The following is a 22,467-nucleotide window of genomic DNA, read 5'->3' on the forward strand; positions in this document are numbered from 1 at the left end:
TACTGAAAACATTCTCCATGTTCCAGACCAGATTCCTTATCAGCCACTAAGCAAATAAATCTGAACCAGACAGGGCTGTCCCTGCCCTCAGGCAGCTAGCAGTCTTGTCTTGGTTTTGCAATGTTAGCTAATTCCACGGGAACATACACGCAAAAAGATCCTAGATCTCATTTCCATTTTGTTTTGCTGTCATTCGAAGAAGAGAGAGACAGATCATTCTCTTCTTGAGCACCTCCATGGGCCAAGCGTTCTCCTTTGTCTCATTTAATCAATGCGGCCACCCTCAGAAGGGTATCACTGTGTCTACTTTTACGGAGAAGCAAATCTGGCACCTGGGCGGCGCAGGGTCTCATCCCCAAGGCACTGTAAAAAGCCGACACTAACCCCCCCGCCTGCTTTTTTCTGTGGACCTGGGCTTCCTCTCCATGTCCATTTCTCTGGGCTGAATTTGCAGACGATGACCCGAAGATTTCTGCGAATATTTGTCTCCTTTTGGGAGGGTTAGGAGGGGATATTTAGTTCGTCATTATTTTCACTAGTCAGTCCCCATCTCACGAACGGTCTCAACTCGAGTCCCGCAGTGCAGCTCGGAGGTGGGAGCGATGGGGTCCCTGGCATCTCTCACCCCTGGTGGTGGTTGGCCGGCTGCCAGGTTTACTGCGGCTCTCACAGCTGTTTCCAGCCAAGGTGAGGGTTTCCGCTTAATGGTGTCATTTACAAGTCAATAAAGCGGGATAGAGCGCCGTTTCCGCCGCGGGTCCCACCTCGCTGGCCTCTGCGGTCTCACCCTACAGTCGGGGGCAAAGGGGGCCGGCTCGGGGCCTCATTCCTGACCTAACTGCCCCGTTCTCTCACCAGCCCCGGAGCAGCCCAGCCATAAAGCCCTTCCCCTCCGAGGGCAGAGTTCAAAGCTTAGGCTCCGCGGGATCCCGTACTAAACCGTCCGCCCCGCCCCGCTTTATGGCTCCTGCTTCCCCGTCCACCGCTCAGCACGAGAGCCAAGCCCTGGGGTCTTATCTCCCAGCCGAGATAAAGGCCAGGCTCTGGGAAGCCGCCCACCCGAAGGTGCCTTGGTCCAGGGTTCCCACTGCTCCCTGGGGTGAGTTTAATGAGTTTGAGGAAAGATGGCCTTTTTCAAACCGACAGGGAAGACACTCCCTCTGGGTGCTGGGTTTTTCTCTATCTGACCTTCCAAGGGCAACACTTCTAACGGGAGGGCCGACCGGGACATCTCTGGACTCCCAGGGGCTCCTGGCATCCCTCAGCGCCCCCAGGTCAAGGTGATAATGAGGTGAGAGAAGATGGTGGCTTAATGGGCCAGTGCCTGTGGGGAAGGGAAGGAGGGAGGCTCGTGCCCAGGCCCTGGAAGCTGCAGCCCCGCAGGAAAGGGGAACAAGCCAAGGTCACAAAGCCCCCTGAAAACCGCTCCGACAGGCACTTACCCATTTGTTCAAGACACATAAGTAGAGAACCTTCTGTGCACAGGCCTGTGCAGGATGCCGCGGGGTCAGCTCGAAGGAGCACCTCTCACCCGCTGGGGTCCAGGCAAGCGCGCCAGAAGAGGGAAGGCGAGTCCTGAAGAGCAATCAGGAGTCTGATGGGCAAAGGGAGCGAATACATTTTTTTTTTACTTGGAGTGTAGCTGATTTACAACGCTGTGTTACTTTCTGTACAGCAAAGCGAATCCGTTATAACATACACATACCCACTCTTTTTAGATTCCTTTCCCATATAGGTCATTACAGAGCACTGAGTAGAGTTCCCTGTGCTATATGGTAGGTCCTTATCCGTTATCTATTTTATAGAGAGTAGTGTGTATATGTCAGTCCCAATCTCCCAATTTATCGCCCCCTCACATTTTCCCCCGGTAACCATAAGAATTGTCATACTGAGGGAAGTCAGACAGACAAAGACAGATATCATATATGCTGTCGCTTACATGCGGAGCGAATACATTTATAAAAGGGAAGAGCGTGCACAGGGTGCATTCAGATGGTACCAGCCATGCCGGAGAGGAAGGCATGGGCTCTCCTGGCAGCCTCACACTCAGAGAGGAAAGGGGCGTTGGCTGTTGTATAGCTGCCTCCTGGCCTGCGCTTAAACCAGAGACATTACACACACAGCTCTTTCCCATCTGGTGGTCCCAAGAAGCCAAGCGGGGAGGGCCTGAGTCACGCATCCCCTCACCCGCACAGTTCAGGCAGGGGCAGCCTGTATTCACTGACACCCACCCAGGTATGGCCAGGAGGAAGCACCCCGGACCCAGGGAGGTAAGAGTCTAGGGGACGGGTCACTGTGCCACCCACCAGGACATAAATATCTAAGGGCCAAGACACCCTAACCCTGACTCTGCCCACAGCTTGGTGGAGATGATCCTGTTCTCAGAGAGTGTGCAGTGATGGTAAGAGTGGGATTCCCACTTCTCAGGAGGTAAACTGAGGCCCGGAGGTGTTACAATGACAACAGCTAATGTCAGGCCACCACTAGCCTATCTGCTGAAGTGGAAAAGGAGCCGCTGCAGGGTGGATGCAGCCTGTGGGAACTGGGCTTCCGTGCCTTTGTGCAAAGGAGAAGGCGCCCTTCTCTCTGGGCAGATGCAAAGGTGCACCGGGGCGCACAGATTGTCAAGGGAAGCACACGTCGGACTGCAGCCCCCTTGGTCGGGCATCCTTGGGCATCTTGAACTAATAAGAGAAGTAGAGAGACCAGCGGAGGCTGCAGTCAGGCAGAGGTGTAATTCAGTCCCGTTTCCTGACACAACTTGCTGGCATTGTAGCCGCGGATAACTCGCCATCCCTTTATCTATAGACTAAGGCTGGTAATACCTACGCACCGGGCTTGGTAAAGATTTCAGAGGTGACAGCAGTTCTCATTATTGCAGGGCCTCCAGAACAGAAGCTGAAGAATCTGCAGAGCCCTGGATGTTTTCCTTCCTTCTTCACTTAGAGACAAGTCTTAGTTATTTGTTTCCTGCCTCTGTATAATTACGGTGCAAGGGCCGCATTCTCCAGGCCTGTTTTAGTGAAGGAGGAAGGAAGTCACAGGCCTTTTCGCCATAACTCCCCGCTCAGAGACGCCAGCTGGGAATTTGACTAATCTGTGATTGCCGCCAGTAACCCCTGTGTGTTCCAGATCAAGGTCCTGCACAGGCCATCCGGGACCACTCCTGGCCATCAATCAGCCACTGTTCTCAGGCCTGACCTCCAGGATACCCATCCTCTCCCGAGGCCCGATGCATTTATGGTTGGGGAAGGGAGGAAAGTCCCTCCACACACACTGCAGAGCACCAGGGCCACACTAGCCACTGGCCGCTCCCACCAGAAACTGGACTGTGAAAACATCCATTGTGCATGTCCCTTCTGGAGGGCCTGGGCAAGGGTGTACCCGGAAGCACTTGCAAACAATCTCAGCAGGGCTGGGTGTAATCAGATGAGGATGCTCCTTCAGGGCCTAGTGTGGAGACCCAGCGAGGACCACTGGCTTTCTCCAGAGATGTCCTGGAAGAGAGTCACTTCCACTGAGTTGAGGAAACTAGACAGAATTCCAAAACTGGCTCTGTTTTATGCCCTCAATCAAGTTCCTTCTTACTTGACAGAAAACTCTTCTCTAAAACATGAGAGTAAGAATATGTAACCTCCAAGGGCCCTTCCAGAGCTGACAGAACTTACTGTAAATTAATGAAGTTACCCAGAGCGAAATAATTTCAAAGGCAGAATTGTGGGAGCTCTTTTGAATTTTTTTTATAGCAAACGAATAAACAAAAACCCTGTAATATAAAATGTAGGTGTCGTAACATATTGGATATGATATTGGGCAGGGTCTCCAAGAATAAGGGTATCAGGTCCTTCAGAAATCTTTCAAGAGTCCACATCATCATCTGATCAGTCCTGACATTCTTAGCGAGAGCTAGGCATCCCCGCAGAATACCCAGCAAGTTTCAAGGACTATCAGATCTTTGTTCACCCAAGAATTGGGTACCATTTCCAAATGGTGGGCCGGCCAACCCACCCTTTTCTCCAGCCCCTTCTGCCAAGCATTCCTTCAGCTAATAAAACACTGGTCACCCAGCACTGGGTTAATATTTACTCAGTATAAACCGTTCTAGAGTGAAAGGCTGAAGGCCACACTAAAGTTAAAACATTAAAAAGCTGGTCTGACCTCCTGGGTCAGTGTTACAGTTTTCTGGGAGAGGATTTTGATCACAAGTGGTGTTACCTGGAGGAGAGGCCAGACCTCCAGGATGGAAGACGGATACTTAGATCCATCTAGCTACTCCACATCCATCAGGTACTGATATTGCAGAAGTGATTTTTTTATTCCCCTGTAGACTTCAGTTTCCACGGGGGAGATGATCTCCACCAGGAAATTGCGAGCAACCAATGAAACGGGTTCTGCTAAGATTTTAGAAACCTGAGAAACACTGTATGATGTGATGTGGTTATGCACCATTTGGCCAAGGATTTTTTTCTTTTTTTGCTTTAATGTGACGATAAAGACTCCCAACTGAAATAACTGTTGTCTCACTTAACATTTTAACAGTAGATACTGAGATGTCATTGCGAGCAGTGATATTTTCTAAAGATGGTCACATCAGCACATCCCCCACCCCACGTACTCTTCCTGCCGTGGAATGACAACCTTCCTCCATTGAGAGGTGGGGTCCATGCTTTCCACCACTCAAATCCAGGTGGAACTTTGTAACTGCCTCCAGCAATGGAATCTAGCAGAAATGAAGACAAGTGACTTCCAAGGTGAGGTCGCAAGAGAGAATAGAGTTTCCACCTGACTGTCTCCTGAGACTTGGACCGTTGGGGTCCTGAGCTGCCGTGTAAGCAGCTGGTTACCCTGCAGTCACAGTGCTGGGAGGACCCAGAGGAGAGAGAGAGGATGCCCAACGAGCCCCACCTGCTGATGCTCAATACCTCTAAGTGGTAGAATAAGAATGTTATTCATTTATTTTATCTTTTTTGCTTATCGGCATTTACAAAATTTCTATAGCAAACATAGATCACTTTTTTCAAAATAAGTTAGTTTTTTAAAAATTCCACTCATATCCCCACCTTCTCAAAGCATCACCAGGCCTCAGCTAATACCTACACTGAATTCCAACCACTGACTCTTTGCACAAGTTAACAAAATAACTGCTTGCCCCAGAATCCCGACAGGCTTAGACTGGTGACCAGATGCCAGAAACCACCACGCACTTCCTTCTAGACAAGTGGATCCAATGTACGTGTTTACCGTAGTTAGATCCACCAGCCCGGCTGCCTCAGGCGTAGAGCAAGCTTTCCTAAGGCCTGAGTACCTGTTTTCGGTTTTCTTGTTGTCGTTGTTATTGCCTTTACTACGGCAAGATGAAATTCATTCATCAAGTATTGATTAAGCCCTACGTGTGCCAAGCACAGGGCTGGGTGCTAGGGATACATCTGTGAGCTGACGCGAGGTTTCTGTCTTCATGTAGCGAAAAATACAAACAAAGCAAGTGATCTGAATGTGGCATACGTGCTGTGAGGGGGGTTGCCCCAGAGGCAGAAACAGAGAGGATGCACGTGGCCCAGGTGTGGAGATAATAATGGGACAATAAGGAATCCCAACGTCACAAGGTATTGTGAGGTGTGATATAGACTGAATATTTATGTCCTCCCGAATGTCTTATGTTGAAATCCTAACCCCCACCCCCAGTGTGATGGTACCAGGAGGTCGGGCCTTTGGGAGCTGATGACGTCACAAAGGCGGAGCCCTCATGAATGGAATTAGTGCCCTTGAAAAAGAGACCCCAGAGAGGTCCCTTCCTTTTTCCTGCCATGTAGGGACACAGCAAGAAGACAGCTGGCCGGGCCGTCTATGAACAAGGAAGCTGGCTCTCTCCAGACACCAGATCTGCCAGTGCCTTCATTTTTATTGCCCCAGTCTCCAGAACTGAGAGAAATAAATGCTTGTTTAAGTTCCCCAGGTCTATGACATTTTTATTATAGCAACCGAGATGGACTAAGAAACCAAGCGAGCTCATCCTTGTGAGCACACTTAGCAGAATGGAAATGTAAGACGTGGTGGCCCGGCCCCTTCCCCCATGGCCCCTGGCTGCGCTGTACACCGGCCGTGGTTCTGATCGGGCCTGAGGCTTGTGTTTTCCACACTGGTGAGCACAGAAAACCTCGAACCGTGACCCCAGCATAGGTCTTTGTTTGCATAGTCTCTTGTACTCCTGTGTACTGTTCACTAAAAGCCAGGGCAGAGAGCCTTTCTTGCTCCGAGGCCAATGGCCATGGTCCAGTATGCTGCTGGGGACACATCCCTGCAGCCAGGCCAGCCTGACCGTGCCGCCAGCCAGGTGGGGCTTGTGAGGCCGGTGCCCTTAATTTGTTCTGACGTCCAGCCAGAGGAAGCACCAGCCCTCCAGGGCGCAGGGAGAGTTTGTCATGTCCCCCATCACCCACTGGAACCGGGGGCCAGAGCTCTGCCCTTTTTCCGAAGCCGCTGCCCTGGGTGGGTCGCTCAGGATCCTGGCCCCAGCCTCCCAGCCCATAAGAGTCCCCCCACGCCACAGCACATCATCACCAGGGGGCTCTTTGTAACAGGAAAGTCCTGCCATCCCCCCTGGGTGTCCTGCCATGCCTCCCTTAGGGTGTCTCGACAAGAAACCATGAAACTGGCTAGCCAAGCCCGCTATCTCCTGCTTCTCACCAGCTGCCTCCCTCCCTGGCCATTTGTCCCACTCAAAGCCAATTCTGACCATTTGCTCCAGCCAGCCAGACCCCAAATGGGACCCCATACCTCCTCCTTCACGTAACCCCTGACCATCCTTTACATCTCTGTTGAAGTGTCACTTCCTCCAAGAAGGCCGCCTGGAACCACCAGCCTTCTGTCCCTCCTGAGACCCCACAGACCGCATCATGTATCCATCACGCTGTATTGTAAGTGCTGGGACCCAGGTGGCCAACAGCGTTTTCCCACCTTCCCCCCTTCTATCTCCCACCACCCACCCGGGTGCACTGGGGCGTCTTTGGTAAAACAGCGACCGTGGTTTGCTGGCAGATACGTTACCCAACAAGAGTGGTCAGTATTGGCAACGGAAGCTTTGTCTGTCTTGGAGATACTCAGCTCTGAAGGCCCTGTGTGGTCTCTCCCAGGGGAGACCAGGCACTGGGGTCAGATCCTGGGTGACCTTTGGGTGCTTTTGCTGAGCGGAGCCTTTGGGAAATGATTGTTTGAACCAAAGTGACCAGGTTTCTTTTCTGCAGACTCCTCCGAGCTCTCGGGAGAATGGACGCATCGCAAATTTTCAAGATGGGAATGAGCGTGAATATTAACCACGGGGTCTATTCTTGAGGAACACCTCTTGATGTTGCCCAAAATCAGTGTTTCATAGGACACAATTTGGAAATGCTGCCCTAGGAGTATTTAGAAATTTGACAGTCCCCAGAGGGCTGTGTCTTAATAAATATCTAAATGTTTGGGAGGATTTTATGGGTATTTTTCAATATATCATACAGTGTCTTCTTCTACTGAGGCAGCGTTGTTTCTTGTTCATCCTGGAAACCATGTATGTGAGTCTTTCCCTCATTACCGTGGCCACTAGGAAGCTCAGAATTGAGTCCTGGCCCACATCCAGCTATTGCCCAGGCCCTCCGAGGGCAAATTTTGTCTTCTAACATTTTCTCTGTTAACATCTTATTTTTTCTACCTTTATTTTGTCTTAGCCATGATTCTTTTATTCGTTGCAAACCTGTTTTACTGGTGTGCCAAGATCCTTCTGAAAATGAGGCAAGGTGTACATATATAAGTGTAAACAAGTGTCATATTGTCAGCAACGATGATAATGAAAACACTCATTCCACAGAATAGGTGAATCTCCCATAGATATAAAATGAGCACCAGCTCTTTTCCAACAAGGAGAAGAGGGCCCGAGAGAAATTTCCTCCTGAGCTTAATTTTCATATTTAACCCTTTCACTCTCTACTCCTCAAAATCAGAAGAAACACCCCCTTCCCTTCCCCACACCCCTTGAGAGACTGAAACAAAACCACCCTCAAGATCAAACAGATTACGTTAATGACACAGAGAAGACAGGATGGTCTGTGTCCGCTCTCTGAGCTCCCAAACAACAGGCTTTTGTGCTCAGGAGAGAGATGGGGGGCTGGGGACACTTGATAACCTGTATCCACTGGGGGGTGGAGTGGCGTGCCGGGCTCACACTCCAGCACTCGAAGCCTCCGTGAACTGGGTGGACAGAGGGCCTCCGATTCTCAGCCACTGCCTCCACCGCTGTGGACCCCTGCCTGTCCGACAACAACAGCCTTCTTAGGACCCAAGGAGGGCTCGAGTCTTCAGACAGCCCTGGCCTATTGGAATCTTCTTCCCCCAGACAAACGCAGTTCAATCCTCTTCCCTTCTGACAAGTTCGCAGTGAAGTGACCCACGTGTGGTGATGGCTCTCCTGCCTGCCTCTCTTCCCTGCTCGGGAGCTGCATGTCGTCACCCCCAGGGCCTCCTTGTCACTTTCTCTGGACAGCCACCATGCGCTTACTCTTAGCTCTTCCTCGAGGATGTGGTCCAGGAGCAGACCAGGGGCTGCTGCCTGTTTCCTGTTCTCATTCTCCTTGGAGACCACGAACCCCAGGGTGCCCAGGGGACAGTGTCTCTCTCTTCTCTGTGTTTACACCCCTTCCCTCAAACAGCTGAAGGGCACTCCTTGCAAAAGGGCCAGTGGGTCTAAATAAAGCAGTAGACAGGCCTGAAGCTGGGCAAGGTGTCCCCTAGACCTGGAGGGACAGGGCAAACCGCCTGAGTTACACATTCCCTCTCTGAGCCAATCACACACCGTGTGTCCTGTCATCATTAATTCCCTTGTCTGTGTGTCCCAGCAGGTGTGAGCCCTTGAGGACAGGGACCCCACAGATTCCAGCACTGAATCCCAGTGTTTACAACAGGGCTGGCCCCTGAGTATGCCGTCACCAAATTAAGGGGAAAGAAAAAGGATAGAAAAGGGAACAAAAAGGAGAAGGAAGTTTATACCTCAATTAAAAAATAATAACTAAAAACAAGTGGGGTGGGGGAAGGAATGAAGAATGAAGCCTTCAGGGCTGAGGCAGTCAGATGCTCTCTCCTTCATCTCCCTGAATCTTCACGTAACCATAAGAGTTTAGATGTTCTCGTGAATCTCATCTCAAGAGATGACACAATAGGCTCAAGGAGGAGGCAACCAGTCAAGCTTTGGGCCAAGTTCCAGCTGCCTCTTCTGCCCCACCCAGGCCAGCCCAGGGAGTTTTGTCTTCATCCCAGAAGCAGTGGACCATGAAATCTTTTTGAGGATCTGTGAGTTTAATTTGCAAAGCACTGTAAAAATTGGAGTAAGGATTCTCCACCGTGGAATTCTCAGCTCTCAGCTACAGTCCAAACTGGATGTAAAAGACTTGCTTTTAGAGAGGTCGTATTTGTTGGCCGCTTAAATCCGAGAAATTAGCAGGTTCAGAAAGCACAGACTTTCCCCATCCTTCTCAATGGACTGTACTCAGTTAAGTGTCCTTCCAGAAAATCCAGGCTTCATTCCTTAGGAGTCCTCAGGTCTCCTGGGGAAAAAAGGAAAGAAAATGCAGGCCTGTCAACCATGTCAGCTCAACTCATTATGACTAACTAGGTCTCAAGGGTCAGCCATGGGCATCAGGAAGACCCCAAGGTCACAGACCCCACCCCAGGCACCCTGGGCACTATCACTTAGGCGGGAAGTTGGAGCAGAAAGAAAGTACTCACAGGTTCATGGCACGCAGTGAGAGGTTTCTGTGTGGCCAAACCTCGGTTGTAAAAACTGCAAAGAGGCTTATTTTGACGTGTCTGTCCCGGAGAAAAAGGAAATCTTTGTAAGGGACCTATTGGTTCCCACATATGGCTTATTTTGCTTTTAAAAAAAGTCATTTAAACGATTCAGTTGGACTAATTTGAGTTCTTAAAAAATGAAAATGAAAAACATGAGATTTCATGGGTGGTGTTACATTTTTAATGGGCAAGTATCCCAAGTTCATACTTTTAATTAGAAAATGCATCAAACAGCTGGTTGTTGGATGGAGCGATAACACACCAGCAAGGGACTTATCGAGAGCTGACCAGCCCCATCGCCGAGGGATTGGCACCAAGCAGTCTTAGACAGAGCCCATCTGTAAGGGAGCCACGGAGAGAAAGGTCACTGGAACAGGGCAGATGGGGAGGGCTTTCTAGAGGAGGTGGCATTTGCACCAGGGTTGTTAAAGTCAACCTACATTAAGAGAAACTGAGAGAGGTCCAGGAACACAGTGCCTTATACACGTCATCCTGGCGCTCAGTTTTTCAGGAATCTAGAAGTAGGTTCTGGGCTCATTTATGGGATACAGGCCACCTCTCTCTGGCTAGATTCCTGTTAACACCTTGGTGCATTTGTGTATCTATTTATACACGGCAGCATCTATGCAGGGGGGGCCCCGTCGCTTGTTTAAGTGATGCCTCTGCCTTGGCAGCCCCATTCTTCAGCTGGGCCTCAGATCTGCTCTTGAAATGCAAACTTGTTTTCCTGTGTTGTCAACTCTGTCCTCTCTGAGTTCAATTTGCTTTGACAACTGGAAAGTGAGGCAGATCACAATTGGGCCCTTTGTTCATTTTCCACACTTACTGTAAAGAAGAAGAAATTGTTGCTGAAAACATATAGGTATGTCTGCTGAGAAACTCCCTTCTCCCCTCCGATTCCAAATCACGCATTTGGGGATGTTTGTCATATTTTAAATCAGCTGACGATGATTGGCTAGGGCTGTGTCTGTCTATATGGAATTCTTTCTCTCCTCTAGTGTTGGGCATGAACTTTCTCTCTGTCTCTCTGAATTTCTTTCCATCTGTCTTTTTACATTTCTGTCTGTCTTTTTGGTAGACTGTCTTTCTTTTTTTCTTTCCATCTTTATGGTTTTTCTACGTCATCCATTGGCCACGTGATCATTCAAATTTAACTTCCAGCTTTCAAATTACTGTGTGTGAATTGCTTCCCCCTGCCTCCATCTAGAAAGGAAATATTCCCATGGGAAAAGATAAGTGTGAAACAAGGGTGGCTAGGGTCCTATCTTTGAGGTGTCCAGACTCATACAAAGAACTTTTTAATGAATTGTTTTTTCTTCAGAAAAGGAAGACATGTGTAGTGTCTGCTCCAGAGGGTTCTGAATTCCTGGCTGAGGAGGATAGAAACAGAATGCTTCCAACCCCTCCCCCTTCAAATCCTAAGTCTTTGAAAGCCATCCCAAGATAAAGCAACGTTTCCTTGTCAATTTTGTAATCAGAATTCGGGACCTCTTGCGTATAAGGCAATCTGAGCTTCCCAAGGGAGTGAACCGTCTTGGGTTTTTGGGGCCCATTCTAGAATCCTGGGGAAGAGCTCCCTTTATTCCTGTTCTGCCTTTGATGACACATGACCTTTGACCCTGATCAATGCATCCTCCTCCCGGAGCCGCAGAGAGGAGAGTGGCTCTCTCAGCGCCCAGAGGAAGAGCAGGCAGGGCGGCCCTGACCTCCCGCCCTGGCCCTAACCCCACTGATAAATGAGTTTTCCATCCGTGCTCACCAGCAGGCTCTGAACACAAAGAAACAAGCCCCTCCTGACTCTGTCTTTGCCCAGATGAAACCACGAGCCGAATCTGTTCAGCTCACGCCAGCATCCGGCACCAGAACACACATGAGAGGCATCATATCTGGGAGTCCGGCTCCCCGATTCCATCCGGGGCCTCCCAGCGCCTCCCACGTCCCTAGGGGGCCGTTCGGCTGCAGAAGCATTTGTTCCTCCTAACACAGCGCTGAGGGGGAGGGCCGGGCTCCCCAAAAGGCGTTTACCCCGAGCAGCACCTTAGGAGGTGCCCTTCTGCAAAAGCATGTTTCCCACACTTTCTTTAAATACTAAAAACTGAATGTGAGAGAATTTAAAAGAAACTCTCTCCAGCTCATCTTGCATCTTAGTAAAATTTCTTATTTTAGAATAAAGTAGGTGACCAATAAGCCCCTTCAAAGCGCTTCCACCCTAGGTTTGCCCTCCTCCTGGGAGGAGCAGATGGCCAGAATCACGCCTACGGTCAACCGCTGAAGAAGCAGGGTGCTGGATGGAGAGGCAAGTCCATGGCCAGGTGGTCACTCGGGGCTCCCTGGGGACTGCGGTGCACGGGAAACCTTAGGAGATGCCCTCCCGCCCTTGATGAATGCTCTCTGTGTCGTATTATGCATAATAACATCCTCGTTTGTGTGATGCTCCCCCTTGCAATTTATACTGTCTCCTCTGCCCTTCACACCCCCACCAAGGTAACTGTATTTTGTCCCAAGAAACCAAAGGGCAAAGGACTCGTCCAAGGTCACCCAAGCTGGGAAGTGATAGAACTGAGACCTGGAGCCAAGCTTTCAGACTCGGCAGCACATGAACCTTCTGGAGCATCTGCTTGCGTCAGGAGGAGCTCTCCTAGTGTGCAAAAGGAAGAAGGAGGCCTCCAGGGTTTGATAAACACCCAAGAAAACATAAAAGCACCGACAGAGCTGCGGGGGCCAGAGGGAGTGATAGAGGTCGGACTTGAGAGGAGGGAGGAGGAATGGTGGCTGCAGCATTTCAGGGGCATGGGGGCTTCCTTGGAGCGAAAGGGCCTCATCGGAGCCTCAAGGACAGAGCAGCATGAAGAGACAGATAGTGGGAAACAGGAAAGGTCCTTCAGCAGAGGGATCTGCCTGGGGAGAGGCTCGGAGTGGGAAGTCTGCTCGGAAACAGTGGCAAGGTTGGTCCATGGATGCTGGCAGACTGGCAGCCCTTAATGGGGGAGGAGCTTGGAGAGAGGTCGAGGGGCCAGTTGTGTAGGGCTTTGATGTCCGGCTAGGAGTTCGGGCTTTCTTCCAGAATCTTCCAGAGTACCTACTGTAGGGAGATAATATGTGTGCAGCTTTTAACAACTGAGACACTTTCCCATTTGGAAACTGAACAGTAGAATAAAAAACCTCAGCCCAAACAGGGCCTGTTGCCTGGGCTTGCTGGAGGGTCTTCCCAAAGCTGGAACCCACGGGCATAAAACACACCCTGCCGTTCACTGCTATTTGCCATCTTGTCCGATGACATGAAGCTCCCGAGGCTCTTGCTAAGCCTCCAACCTCCCAGGCCCCTCTCCTGCCTGTTTGGATGCAGAAGGTCCAGAAGGGACGTGAGAATCTAGATTTTTACCAGGTGCCCTCAGGTAGTTATTAATCATAGACAAGTTTAAAAAGAATAAACACAACAGGGACTTCCCTGGTGCTCCAGTGGTTAAGACTTTGCCTTCCAGTGCAGGGGGTGCGGGTTCGATCCCTGGTCGGGGAGCTCAGATCCCACATGCCTTGCGGCCAAAAAACCAAAATATAAAACAGAAGCAATATTGTAACAAATTCAACAAAGACTTTAAAAAATGATCCACATCAAAAAAATCTTTTAAAAAAAAAAAAAGAGTAAACACAGCCATAAAAATCACCCAGGACACTGGGAAATTATAGAGCCCCTTCCATGGGAAGACTGGGTCAGTAGATCCAGGGAGGAACACCAGAAATCTGGGTTTTTAACAAAAGCGGGGCTGGGAAGAGGGTTGTCTTTATTTCAAGTTGGTCCTGTCGCCCAGCATGGATATTTTTGCCCTGATTTCTGATATGACGTGTCGTGGTGACTGAGTTTTTCGGCCTCCGCTTAAATTTTGCATCCGAGGTGAGTACCTCTCCTCACCTTCATCCTGCCCGAACCAAAGCCCCAGGTGGTCCCTGGGATGCAGGTTGGGTCCAAGCTGCTCAGCCCACCTTCCAAGCTCTTGCCTGCTTTTCCTGCCTTACCCCCTCGACTCTTCACATTCCCAGCAGCCTCGCCACAGGCACGGGCTCCGCGCCCCCTGCCCGCCCCCTCAGTGACCCGCTGGCCTTTGCACGTGCTGTTCCTCCCCCTGCAACGTCCTTGTGCCCTCTGGGATCCCTGCTCCACCTGGTCAGCTCCTCCTCTAGTGCCACCAACGGTCCCCTTCATGGCACAGGGCCCGGGGCTCTGCCACACACTCTCTTACTGAAACCACCGACCCTCCCCCAAAGCGCAACCCCAGGGAGAATAGTTTCTTGCGCTTCCGTGTTTTCTTTGCACAGGAATGTCTCGCCATCCCATTATTGCTCTGGGTCTCTGAGTCTCTTGAAGAAAAAGGAAATGTCTTATTCTAGGTTTGTCCACACCTAGAATGTACCCTGGCACCAAGGAAGATGAATGAATGAATGAATGAATGGAACTCAGCCAGGGCACCGTGGGATGACACAGGCTTTCGCTTCACATCGCAAACCGGAGCTCGAATCCAGCTCCGCTACCCACCGCCAGGTACTCCAGACAGCGACTCAGCATCTCCAGCCCGCTTTTCTTCATCTACAACACGGGACTGACAGGGCCACTCTTGCAGGATTGTTGTGAAAATTATAAGCAGGGCTTCGCTGGTGGCGCCGTGGTTGAGAGTCCGCCTGCCGATGCGGGGGACGCGCGTTCGTGCCCCGGTCCGGGAGGATCCCACAGGCCGCGGAGCGGCTGGGCCCACCCATGAGCCATGGCCGCTGAGCCTGCGCGTCCGGAGCCTGTGCTCCGCAACGGGAGAGGCCACAACAGTGAGAGGCCCGCGTACCGCAAAAAAAAAAAAAATTAAAAGCAGTTTATCAAGTGCCAGGGACACAGTAACAGATGTTCCATAAATTTAAGAAAAATAACAGGGATCGTATGCTATATCCCCATCCCCTCTGAACCACCTTCTGGCGCTCTCTGCTCTGGGAGGCCTACACGAAGCCCTCTGTGGCTGGCTGTTATGATTCTTGCGGCGAGGCTCAGCTTACTTTGATGGGTGATTAATAATAGTCAGGCCTTAGGTGATGATCGGTCTTCAAATCAACTAGATCAACTAGTAGCAAGATTCAGGCCAACCCAGCTCCCTTCTGGAAACTGTGCAGCCTCGTTCCCGTCTTTGTTCCTCACTTAACCAAGACCATCCACAGAAGTCAATCTTACCGTCCTAAAGACTGGGAATGTGAGACATTTGAAATCGGGAACAACTCCCCAACTTTGGAGCACAGATACCTCCTCCTTCACCCATCCCCAGCCTCTGGGCACTGTTCCGAGGGCTTTACAGAAATTCATTCATGGGATCCTTTCTACAGATGCAGAATGTGAGAGACAGAGGAATCAAGTCCTCGGCCCTGGGCTGTACATCTTGAGAGCAGCAGAGCCAGACTCACTTCCTGGCAGCCTGGTGACAGAGTTGAGGCCCTGACCATTACTCTACGCTGCCTCCCGCCTCATACTGGTGTTGGAACTTCACATTTGGCGTTCCGGTTCTCACGGGCTCCCTGTAGAGGGGCAGACAGGGAGAGGATTCTTCCGCCCATCTTGCAGGTGGGAAAGGGAAGAAGCCAGCCGTTCTGGGCAGCATTCTGCACTCCTCCCCGGCCTCTCACCCCAAACCTTGGAACAGTGCATCCTTGCCAAGAGGCAAGTTATTCCATTCAGGAAGCACTGGCGCTGCATGAGGCCAGGCTAAGTCCTGGGCTAGGCGCCCGGGAGACCAAGAAGGGACAAGATTGGGCCAGCTCTGCAGAAGGTGCTGGGCCGGCAGGGTGGAGGTTGGGTGTGGAGACTCCTATCTGTAACCAGGGGGAAGGAAAGATGCAGAGTAAATCCTGGGTGTGGTCATTTCCTTCTGGGGTCATCAGGGAGTCTCCCTCGAGCAGAATGCACCTGCCACTTTCCTAGCTGAGCCCCGTGTTCCCACACCTCCCACCCAAGAGCCAATAAAAGGGTGTCTTGGGCCTCCTTGGCCTATTGAAGGAGGCCCTCTACCCAGCCCCCTGTCTCTGATTCAGCCTTGACTCCCATTCTCAGCTCGACCCAGAGTCTACACAGAATCTCTCCACGACAGCTCTGTCCCTTTTCCAGCCCCAAGACCTCTCTGAACTAGGCCCCCCGAATTTGACCACACGGGGACCCCACTGGAATTCACTGACTCTTCCCTCCCAGTCCTGGGAGCCGACCCCAGCCGTGGAGGGATTGGAAAGGACAGAACTGAAGGCCAGAATGTGCCCCAAACACCCCTGGGCTTCCCGCTTGCCGGTCCCCTAAGTCCTCACACTTCAGTTCTTGAGGCTAATTTCCCAAAGGAATCTTTGGGGATAGTGCTTGTGAGAACCGATGACTCCTGGGTGATTTTCACTTGAGCAAATCTTCTTGACTTCCTGACATGGGAGATGTCTGTGCACGGTGCCCAGGGAATAGAGAGCTACATTGATAAAGAATAGAACTGATTTCCTTGACACAGAAATTGAACCTCAAGCCTGTGCAGGAAAATGAGAAAAGACTGGGAGATGGAAACTTCTCTCCCGAATGTCCCAAGGTCCCAGAGTATCTGCCAGCAGCAGAGCAGGTAAGGCCCTGGAATTGTGTCTCCACTGGGCTCCTGGAGAGAACTCCGGAGGATCCTCCTGGGAGGATTCCAGCCAAACTGTCAATCAATAATGCTGCTGTTCAGCCTGCCCAGATTCTCCTTCCCTCTGCCCAGCAAACAGACCACACAGCTCTCTCCCTCCCCTCCCTTCCCTGAGCACTTCCCTTCCTTATGATGCCACCCTGATTTATAAGAGAGCTTAAAAATCACCTCTCCTAGGTGTCATCTCAGACCCCCTCCACATGGTATATTTCTGCCTGCTGCCCCTTGGCTCAAACCTTGGGCCCTCTGACCCCTGGTCTCTGCATGCCAGCTTCCAGCACCATGCAGACTGGGCAGCCTGCTCTGCCTCTGACCAGGAAGCCCTTCAGCCAGCCAGGGCCCTGACCTTAGCCACGACCAGCCAGCCCGCAGCCCAAGCTGCCGCAGAGCCACGGCAGCCGACATGACCGCGCCACCTGTCCAGGAGTCCCCCGGGCTCGTTAGACTCTTCCCTCTCCTCTCCAGGCTTGAGTTCTGGGGCCTGACAACACAAAGACAGTCACCTGTCCTACAGGTAACGGTAAAAGCATCAGCTAGGAAGGCAAACAGAAACTTTACCTTCCGTCAACTGGAGGATCTTCTTGTCTCCAAATTCAACGAGGAAAGGAGCCCAAGAGGAGATGCAACAACGAGCAAAGAGTGTGGACCACCCTCTGACCCCAGCAGGCCCCCCATCATCAGAGGTTAACCCTTTGATAATTTTGTGCAAACTGGCCTCCTCTGCTAGTTTAGATTTTTAAGGGCAGGAAATGTATCTTCACTTATCCTTGTCATCATTCAGGTATTCACCCATGTATTATTCAGTCAATAGCATTTACTGAGCACCTAGTTCCCAAGGATATAAAGATAAATAAGACACAGGCCCTGTCCTCAGGGCTCCAACTGTGAGAATAAAAAAATGCGGAGGGAAGTGAAAGTTTAGAGGGGAAAGCATTTTTCCCTGTTTCAGGAGATCCAGGAATGCATTACAGAGGAGGAGGCTTTTCAATTGGGTTTTGAAGGATGAATAGGAGTTCTTTGGGCCAGAAAGGCATTGCAGTCATGAACATGTTCCATCTTCACTGATGCAGTCTTAGAGACTGTGGTGATGCCTGGCACCGAGAAGACGCTCAGAAACAATTGCATCATATGAGATGCAGACTCAGTTCTAGGAAAGGGGCCAAAAGGTGTCATTCTTACTCCTCTGCATCAAACCTGGAGACCAATCGTAATCTCTTGGGAGTCTTGGAAAATACCAATGCTCTGTCCCATCCCCAGAGATCCTGATGTCACTGGCTGAGATGCTGTCTAGTCATTGGCACTTTTAAAACCTCCCCAGGCGATGCCAACGCGCAGCTATGTTTGAGAACCTCTGACTTAAACAATGCTTCTCAGTGTGTAAATCCATCCAGGAGGTCTTGTTAAAATGCAGCTTCAGATGCAGCAGGTCTGGGGCAGGGCCTGAGATTCTGCATTTCTAACAAGTTCCCGGTAAGTCCAGTGCTGCTGGTCCTGAGACCACACTTTGAGTAGCAAGAGTCTCTGAAGCTGAAACCCCGGAACAAGTCAGTAGGTCTCAGCATCTTGCCTGCACCCAGGGGCAATGGGTGCAGACTCTGCTCTCCCAGGAACTAACCTTTAGTTCTGGATTGGGAGGGCGGTGGCGGCAGAGCTGGGCAGTCAGGGCCACGGGGGCGCATGGAGAGGGGAAGGGAGGATGGGAACTTAGCCGTCTACCCACGTTTTAAGAGCTGGCATGGCATACCTGTCCCCACCAGCTGCCTGTCCACCCGGCCGCACTCAAGGCCAAGGAGCAGACAAGGGGGACTGGCGAGCCAGCTGACATCCCAGCGCACAGGGCGGCGGCTGCTTCCTTGGTGGGAGCTGCCTTCTGGGTAAACATTGTTCCGTGTTTTTTCTTTTTTCTCTTCAAACAAGCCCTTCCCAGCGCTGGCCACATAACCCTAAACAAGGCCTCTCAGTGCTGTTGACACAAAGGCACAAATGGTGTCATTCCAGCCCAGAGATAAAACTCTGATCCTCCCATAATGGGGGGCATTTCCTCTTGGGAAGAACACCAGCCCATCGGGCAATTCAACAAGCCCAGGCTAAGCCCTGCCCTCCGGCGAGGCTCCGCTGCTCTGTTGTTTGGGGTGGATTTCTTTCTTCCCAAAGCTCTGCTTGTCTCCTGTGCCTCCGTCAGCTGATATGTCAGCCTCAGACAATGGCCTCTTTCTGCAGACAATGGTCAGCGTGAGGAATGTCGCAGGAGGGAAGGGCTTGAGAAGGGACAATCAGCTTTCAGAATCCAGTGGCCGAGTGGGTGCTGCAGGGAGGGTCCTGCTGTCACCAGGGCAGCCTCTTCAAAGGCACCATTTATAGGACGCGCAGCCCCGGAGAAATGGATGCTTCGGCAGCGGCGGGAATCAGAGGGTCCTTAGCTGGCCACTGCTGCCGGCCAGCTCCCATTACCTGCTCTATCAGCCTCCGGAGGCTCCTGCAGCCACAGTCCCTGCCCTGCGGGCTTTGTTTAATGAAAAAACAAACAGTCACCCCCAAATCAGACCGCAGCCGGCGGCTCCCCACACCGCCCCTCCTGCAGTACCCAGCCTGGGCCTCCATCAGCCAGCTCTCCAGAAAAGAAAGGGCGTATTCATCCCCCTAAGGTGGAAACTCGCTTTCTCCGGGGGGAAATTGTGTAACCGTTTTGTAGTGGAATCGACTACAGTCCTCAAGGTCTTTTGGAAAAAGGAAAACAGATAAGGGGGCGGAGGTTGGAGCCGGAGCTGGCAGCCTTCTCGTTAGATTTGCTCACTGCAGAACGATTTTTCTGACAGAGGCCACAGGCCTGAACGTCATGTCAGCTGGTCTCTGGATTCCAAGGCCCTTCATTGCCATTGGAAAATTAAACTTTTTTGGGCAGATAGCCAAGCGTTCATTCATTCACTCGGCTAGCACAGTGCCTGACACACAGTAGGTGCTTAGGAAGCATTTGCTGAATGAATGGAAAGTTTCCTAGTATCTGATTTTCTCTCCCTGCTTAAAAAACCTTCAATAGCTCCCTACTGCCTACAGTATAAATTTCATTTTTCTTAACATCACCTACAACTTGTCATCTGGCCCCTCAAATATCTCTCCAATTTCACCATCCCCCCTCTTCTCCCCCACATGCCCCACCAACACACACACACACGTGCACGCATACATACACTCTGCTACTGTTTCCTGAACCAAAGCACTGTGTGAGCCCCTAGGCCTTTGTCCCTGCTGTCCCGAGGCCCTTCCCCAGCTTCGTGTAGAGATCTGGAGAGCTCCTGCCCTCCGGTCTCACCTCCAGTGTTTGTTCCTCCTCTTAAAAGCCATCATGATGCTTCCGACTCCATGGCTTTGCTTCTGTACGTGGCCCTATTGTGACATTTACCGTAATGTTATTTATTTATTTTTCTTTTTGCGGTACGCAGGCCTCTCACTGTTGTGGCCTCTCCTGTTGCGGAGCACAGGCTCCGGACGCGCAGGCCCAGCGGCCATGGCTCACGGGCCCAGCCGCTCCGTGGCATGTGGGATCTTCCCAGACCGGGGCACAAACCTGCCTCCCCTGAATCGGCAGGCGGACTCTCAACCACTGCGCCACCAGGGAAGCCCCGTAATGTTATATTTATCGGTCCCAACCATATATACACGGACTCCTTGAGAGCGGGGACTGAGTCTGATTTAGCCTTATATGCCGAGTTGGGGCCCAGGGCCTGCTCCATCACGGGTTCTCCAGAAGCAGGGGACCAGCTAGCCCTGGTGTGCCAGGATCATCCTCATTTTAGCACTGGAAGTCCCATGTCCCAGAAAACAACCCAGTCCTGGGCAAACCAGGACTACTTGTCCCCCTGTTAGTGTAGTAGTGGATGAACAAATGCCCGAGTCACCATTCATTCGCTCACTCATTCATTCGTATAGTAAGACTCTGTGAACTGGGCCCCGTGCTCATTCCATTGCAGGGCATTTCCAAGCAACCCAGCATCCCTTCCAAACAGCCCCACTGCTCAGCATCGCAAAGGGATGAGTCTTTGCTGTTGAATGAGCATTAAGTCCATCGGGCACCTTTCCTTGGCCCTTGTTTATCTTCCTGGCTATCTCTTCCGGCAAGTAGCCACATTGTTGATAATGTATCTGTTGACATCTGCCTTATCTCCCGGATTTGCCCTGGGTCTCCCTGGGTCTGCCTCCCTCCGAAAGGATGAGCCCTCTAGCCTCACTGTTGAATTCTTATCTAAGGTTTTATAAGTCAAAAGGTCCACGCTGGAGCTTTGGTTCCCAAAGCAGCCCCCAGCCCCAGGCCCTCAGAACCGGAGCAATTGCAGCCTGGCCCCATTTGTCAGCTCAGCTTCCCTCAGACCCTCGGGCAGCTTGGACCCATCTGTTTCCCAGTTCTAGGTCAAATCAAGCTGAGAGAGGAGCAGGCTTCATTTGACCTGAGATGGCTGTGGCATCTGGCTGCTCGTCCGTCCCACCTCCTCCCCGTCTGGGCCAAACGAGCTGAAATCCCCCACCCCCTATGGTGGGCTTTAGGGGACGCCATCTCTCCTGGATGGTGATTTCAGAGCTTCTGGGAAGTGCGACCCCCATAGAAGCCACAAAGACACACACATCTGGCTTGAATCCCAGCTCAGCCATTTAGCTGGGTGCTTTCAGGTAAGTTACTTAACCTCTCTGTGCAGCCTCATTTCAACAGGGAAATTTATAATGTCCACTTCGCTACATGATTATAAGGATGATAGGAGATCGACAAGGCACCCAGCTCGGTGTCTAGTGTACAGCAGCTGCTCCAGAAGCTACTGCTCTCGCTTTCAACACAAAGAGAATAAACAGCCATTTGGAGTGAATCCACTTAGGATCTTGGAGCCGGGCCTGCACTCCTTGGAATCTCACTCTACTGACTTGAGAAGGGACAGGTCGCTGGGCAGGGGTTGCCAAATTTTGCCCCTTCTAAATGTCCTTTTCTCTAGAAGGAGGGACTGAGTTGCAGAAATTGCCCCCAAACGAAGATGGATGGAAGTCGTTCATTTAAATTGGAACGTTCCGAAGAATCTTTGGTTAACGAAGGACAATAAAAATAAATATGAACAGATGGGTTTCTTTATCATCCTTGCCCCAAAATTCACAATAAAATGCTAAAGTTTGCCAAAAACTGATTTTAAAGCCTGGCTTGAAGGCAAATACGAGGCATCTTGATGTTAACATTTGCAGGTCACACTGGTAAGAAGCGATAGTGTAAACGCCCTCTCGTTGCCCGTGTAAAAAATAATAATAATAATTTCCTTTCATCCAGAAGCAGTTCCCTGGCTCTCCAGGAGGCCAAGGCTGTGCGTCGTTGTATGCGACCACCTACCCTTTAAAAATGCATGTATTTAACCAACCTGCTCCATTCACATTGCCCACACTGCCTTAATCTGTCTTTGGACAATCCTCAGTTCACCTTTCAGCTTCTTCCTCTCTGTATAATTTGAATGTCCCTATTTATTTCTGGCTTGCTTCTGTGAACACCTTTGACTTTTAATTAAATCAAAGTTAATAACTTTGCACCCTAAGAAATCAGGAATGAGATGCAAAACTACGATACCTTTGGAAAGTCCTTCTAAGATTTTTTTCTGAATTGCTTGCTTGAGGGGAATCTTTTTGTTAGGACACATTAAGAATGTGTCATGTGTATAGCGCAACACAGGCCCAGCGTAGACGAATATCATAACGGCCAGGACATTGTGCAGTAGGTATAACACAAAGGAACTCTCTATGTCAACAGCAGGGGCTTTCTATCACATTTTATGTTATTACAAGGCTGGTTGGAGAAAAACTGGGAATTAATTGGGATAGCCATAAAGACAACTTTTGACACATCACGGCACATGCGGTACTCATTTTTTCCCAATTAGTCTTTTGAAATACTTGCTTTTGTTCCTCACTAATTTCTGGGTAATTGTCCACTTTGGAACTCGTACAAAGTGGG

Source organism: Pseudorca crassidens, chromosome 14 (assembly GCF_039906515.1).
Source record: "Pseudorca crassidens isolate mPseCra1 chromosome 14, mPseCra1.hap1, whole genome shotgun sequence".
NCBI classification, from domain to species: Eukaryota; Metazoa; Chordata; class Mammalia; order Artiodactyla; family Delphinidae; genus Pseudorca; species Pseudorca crassidens.